General features: G+C 29.5%; 1 protein-coding gene across 3 annotated transcripts in view; it reads left to right on the top strand.

The window, feature by feature from the left end:
- Positions 1-2,013: 2,013 nt before the first annotated feature.
- LOC143258683 (AP-2 complex subunit alpha-like) overlaps positions 2,014-6,000 on the top strand; it is a 67,138-nt gene continuing 63,151 nt past the window's right edge. For all 3 annotated transcript variants that reach the window (XM_076518095.1, XM_076518094.1, XM_076518096.1), the window contains exon 1: positions 2,014-2,183. The gene's annotated coding sequence lies outside the window, so the exon portion shown is untranslated. The remainder of the gene's footprint in view (positions 2,184-6,000) is intronic.

Here is a 6,000-nt window from a genome sequence, read left to right as displayed (position 1 = left end):
ACCATAAGCTTCTCAGAGTGAAGAGATGATTTATCGTATGGTTTTGTGTTTCATAGTCAAGCCACTATCCGGATCGTCAGTTATCGATTGTCGTAAAGAATCCATTTTTCATCACTGGTGACAATTTTAAGGAGAAATGGGTCGGTTTTTTGGTGTTTTTTTGTTCTTTGCGAGTAAGGAGTGAGGAGCAAATTTAACTCGTCTAGTTTGATGGTTTTTAGTCAATTCGTGAGGTACCCTTTTATCGAATTTTTCACCTTACCAGTTACTTCAAGATGTCAAAAAAACTGTTGAATAATGAACATCAAGTTTGTTGGCAGGTTTCTTATTCATTTAAGGCCTTCAATTCTTCCTCATTAAAGACTGTTTGAGAACAGTCCCGAAGTTTAGTTTGTCACCAGAACGAATTTTTTAAACCAACGCTGTGCAGTGTGCTCATTAACTGTGCTATCACAAAATGTGATTGATATCACGAGCTGCTGTCGCCACATTGTGACCGATCTTGAGCTCCTAGAAAAAAGTACAGGAACAAAAATTATAGTCATTATGACAAAAATTAATATACATGTAATTTAATTTCTAAAGTAAGATAAATAAAGTGAGCTTGAAATGAACCAGACAATATACTATATTATTCTGACAAATTTATGATAATTTTTTTCTCTCAGCTACTAAAAATCGAGTTATAAATTTGCACAAGAAATCCAACATTTCATATGCAATAGGCTGATAATTAGTGCATTTACGACCTTTTGACATCTTGTCAGCATGGTTGTGATTAACAACATACTGCCTAGATATTTACAAAAAAAAATCTGAATATACTTGAATAATGATACATTCTGTATTAGTTACAGAAAGATGAAATGAATAGCTGTTCCAGCAACAGCAGCATTACCACATGCCACTTCTTAAATAACCTCTGATATTCAAGTATGGTGACATCCAAGAGGTTGCCAAAAGTTTTAACAATACAGTAGGTACCAGAAATAAATCACAGACAACAAAGGAAAGGCTAACAAACAGGTGTAAACAAATAAACAAAATATTTATTTACGGTACTTCTATATTATATTTTCTAGTAATAGAAAAAGGATCCTAGTGTAATGTTCTATATTCTGAAAATTACCTAAATAAACGACTATTTTGAATAACCTATTAAAGAAAGAGAACCTCCAATTCATACCATACTATGCAAATATCTGTGTTTCCTAAAATGGGCTTGCCAGAGAGTAGATACAGGCAGAAGAGCAAATAGTATAAGTTTCAATGATATAAGTATTTCACTATATAACCTTGACAAAAGGATTAGTACACGATTACAACTTTTCATCATTCATTTTACATGGATATTATTAACTAGGTGCAAAACACCTGCGAGAAATTTTAAAACATTACCTGAATATGTCTTTCTGGATATACAATCTGAACTAGTTAAGGAATGGTGAAGTCTACAATTATTTCAACTGTGATGTTAAGAACTTATGTAACTTTTCAAGATTCCGCATGTATTTAACTTGCTCTAGTTAGAAAATATAAAGGTATATTTCAAGGTCATATCAGAAATATGTCCTTGATAGGCGTATGTTTTTCCCTTTCAGATTCACGATTGGTGTTGTAAAAAACATGTGACAAGTTTCTAGAATGGCAACAAATAGAATTCATTAGTTCTTATATTCCAAAAATTCATGAAACCATAAGGATATGAAGCCAATTTTTTAAACAAAGCACTTTTTCAATCTAGCATTACGACTGCGACGTTATACATGTATAGTTAGCAAGTTTAGATGTTTTTTCTATCCCTGTTTAGAAATAAAAAGATAAATTTCCTCATAATTTGATAAAAACTAGCGTGTTAGTGCAAATACATCTGTCTGTATGTGTTTATACTTACATGTTCATGTGAATCTTGATAACCGAAATCATTATTTTATTTTATTATTTTCTAATTATAATTTTTTAATAAAATACCTATTTTAGTAAAAATACCGGAAGCGGAACTTGTTTATATTTGTAGTAAAGAGGGGTGTTAACGCTGCCTCGATGTTAGTTCTGTCTTACTGTATGGCAGGTTAAAGTTTTAAGTATCTGAATATCGTAAGGTTACAATAAAATATTTCACTTCTTTCTTCAAGTTTTCCTATTCTCTTATCGAAAAATAATAATCATTCGTATTTATTTTGGTAAGTTATATTTTATTAAGAACTCTTAATGGAAAGAAACATATTTCTAAAGATGATTAAACTGTTTTTAACAAACTCATAGTGATTTCAATTTCATGAAAAATTCTAAAATGATAAAGCTACTTCCAAGGTATATTTTTCAGATCCCAGAAGTAGAAATGTTTTAATTTAAGTGTTAAAACAGTCAATAGTATCAATAAATCTTTTCACAGGCAATGGATAATATTAAGGTGCTCATTAATGTTTAGGTAAAATAGTGCTAATAGAGTAGTACAACTTACACGTGTACTTTATTGAGCAACTTGCAAGAATAAGAAAAAAGCACATGGAACCGAGATCTGCCAGAAGTGCCAATTACTATTATATCATCAGTTTAAGAAACTACAGGTTGTATTTAGCACCACCCAGTTACAAGTTTTAAAAAATGAGATAATGTTAGGTCTGGGTTCTATTCCAATGAAAGTGTAGAGCTGGCATTGAGGGTGTTTTGTGTGCAACAACAGGGGATTAATGATTTAGTATGTAAATTTTCCTTTCTTGAATATTACCCAGTCATTTATCTCTTCTTTATACAAAAACATTTGGTATGCTCAGGTAATTTTTCTTTATTTTATAGTTTAATGCTTAAACACATACATACCAGTGGTTTTTAACCTAGTAGTGTAGAAATTGTTTTTTAGCTCATAAACAATAAGTGCGATACAAATTGAACACATAACTTGTATTAACTGAAATTTGTTTAATGAAAGAAATTAATGTTTCAGGAATATATTTATTGATATGTTGAATTAATAATGGAACTCTTATTTTTGAAATGTATTAATATAATATTTAGGTCTAGTAGTTTGTTGTGTTTATGTGGATGTATCTTGTAATGTGTGTTATAAAAATGTGGGAGGATAAACTATAAGAATGATACATGGTATTAGAAACCAAAAAAAAAAAAAATCATGCTACACTTCTTTTGCAGCTACCACATGATACAACATGAATTATCATTAAAATGTGTGAGTGTATATAATTACAGGTTTGCATGGGTACTCAAAACTTGGGTACCCACCAAGCTTTTAATTATCCATTGCAGTCTATTTTGTTCTTAACTACCTGGATATCAGTTATTCTATGAGTATTTAAAAAAAACATAAAAAATATGACAACAGTGCAGTTGTAATCTTTAGTCTGTGGTTGACAAAGTAAAAATGGGTTTGAAACATACTTAGCAAAATTTGGTGTCTCCTTGTTTGGCAAAGAAGTCTTGCACAATGCCCTTTTTCTTCAATACTGTGGTTGCACATTCCTTAGCTGTCTTGTAAATATGAATTTGATAAAAACAACAGAATATGACCAGTAGATGGAAAGTAATTCCACAGTATAGATTAATTTTGACATTAATAATTTAATTCAGTCAGAGGTATTTTTATTATTTTGTTGTTTCTAGTATTAAGAGGCTGTACAAGTCTATAGTACATGAAGACAGGAAACATACATATTATGTATTATGAACTTAGAAGGTTAATATTTCTCACCAAATTTAATGTAAATTTGTTTTTTTTAATTACCTGAACACATACTTTTCATAATTGGTACCTGGTTATATATTTGATACTGACATCTAATTAAAAATCATTTATTACTATTAATTTTGAATTAAATACTCTAGTGATAAGCAGTAATTTTCATCAAATAACATTCAGACAAAGTTATATTTTGTTTTTCAGAACTGCCTCCAGACATACACCCTAAATTAAAAAGTAAAAACTTAAAAGCCTTTATTTTCAGGAAATCATCATTTCTCTTGTTAAACTCTTGAAAAGTATTGATCTCCATTATTGCTGATTGCAGTTCCTCCCATAAATTATTTATCCTATTTGAAAAATAAAACTTTCTTAACCAGAGTCAATACTGCCTTATTCAAATCTCAAATTTTATTGTCCTTTCGTGTTATTTTTTGAATACAGTACAAAGTAAGGAGACTGTTGTGCTACTGACACCCTCAATAATCTTATAAACCTCAATGCTCAGTTTGCTTTTCATTTCTCAAGAAAAAATAAGATAACACTTCTATCTCTTGAATCATTCTAGGATCTCTTGTGTGAATACTTTCGAATAAGTCAATATTCTTACTTAGACACAAAGATGAAAATTGTACACAATATTCCAGCTGAGGTGCAGTTAGTGATTTGTATATAAAGCAATATCTTTTTGTGACTTGTTTTCAGTATGTCTATAAAAACCTTAAACGTCTGTTGGTTTTATCACCAGCAATAGAACATAACATCAATGGCATATGTGACTCACTCATCACTGTGTCAAGATCATTTTCATCAAGCATGCTGTTGAGTGGGTTCCTATTTATATGAAATTTTTGATCCAAATTATGATAATCTACATGGTTTATCTTTCACTTACTGCAACTAAAGGTCGTTTGACAATTATTTATCCAAGTAAATATCAGTGACTAAACCATGGAATGTGAGGTAAAATCTTGCAAGATCCTTGTAATTTAGAAAATATTGTATTGTAGTACATAGAATAAATTTTTCTTAGGATTGTTGAACATTGTTGAATGTTATTAAAATACAAATTGTTTAATTGTTTCTTTTAATTTGACTACTTGAACACCTACATATTTAAAGGTTTTGGTTTGGAGGACTATTTCAGGTCAATTTACCTTACTCAAAATTTGGAACCTAAATTTGACACAACTACTAAAATGTATAACTACCCTCTGCAGGTGGTATTTTTCATTTGAAAACTTTAATTATGCCCCTCTCAATATTATTAACTCTTACACAACAGGTAATAGGTCAAAGGCTATGTTATTGCATTTGTTGATTTGGATTCAAAACTTTATTGACCCACTATTGTATGAATTTGTACTGATAAGTTTGGAATAAAATTTAGGTTATAATTTAAACTTTAATATTATATATTAGTTAAATTCTTGATTTAAAAGTAAATATTAAAAGAACATGCCTAAATATAGATTTTAGTGAGTCATGTGGTATGTTGAAAATTTAAAATTAGATGTTTGTTATGTCAAAATATTGTCTCTAATTTTGTACAAATTAGGAACTCGTGTTACTAATATTGACAAGCTAGAATATTTAATAACCTTGTATATTTTTATTTTGTTGACATGTGGCTTGTGTACTGAATAAAGCATAGTGACCCCATTCAACTCTTTTCCACTTTTGAAATAGTCCATTGTATACTCTTACTGCAGTATAAGATGTGAATAACCAAGCAACAGTTTAGAATGTCTCCAGAGTGGTTTTTCTCAGCCATTTTAATCTGTGAAAAAGCTACCATGTTCTTTTGATTCATGTTTTCAAGGAGGTAGGTTGTGTCTTTAGTGTGCTCAAAGTTTCCTGTTTTTTTTTTTAAATATAAATACATCTTAGTTTCTTAGCTTAATAAATTATAGTGGAATTCTATGGTTAGTTAGAAGAGATAATTGTTTGCTTTACTTCATGATTTATTATTCTATATTTTAAGAAAAATAAGCATAGTAATTTATTTCTAAATATGTACATATATATGTATATATAATGCATAGTAATTGAAATATGACTATATATTATAAAACACTAGTCCACTAAAACACAGCCAAGATGGGGAAGACTAAAGATCAGTTTTATATCACTGGATACATGACCTGGATGCATGTGCACTGCATCAGTGCAAATTATGTAATGTTAGGTAGGCATGATTGGAAGATCAGTACCATAAAAAAAAAAAAATATATATATATATATATATTTGTTTGTATATAGGATTATGAGATGTAAGCTGCTTAGTCTAAAAATGTATTTTC

Source organism: Tachypleus tridentatus, chromosome 8 (assembly GCF_004210375.1).
Source record: "Tachypleus tridentatus isolate NWPU-2018 chromosome 8, ASM421037v1, whole genome shotgun sequence".
Classification (NCBI taxonomy): Eukaryota; Metazoa; Arthropoda; class Merostomata; order Xiphosura; family Limulidae; genus Tachypleus; species Tachypleus tridentatus.
The sequence above is the reverse complement of the archived record's forward strand: the minus strand, read 5'-3'. Positions and strand labels throughout refer to the sequence as shown.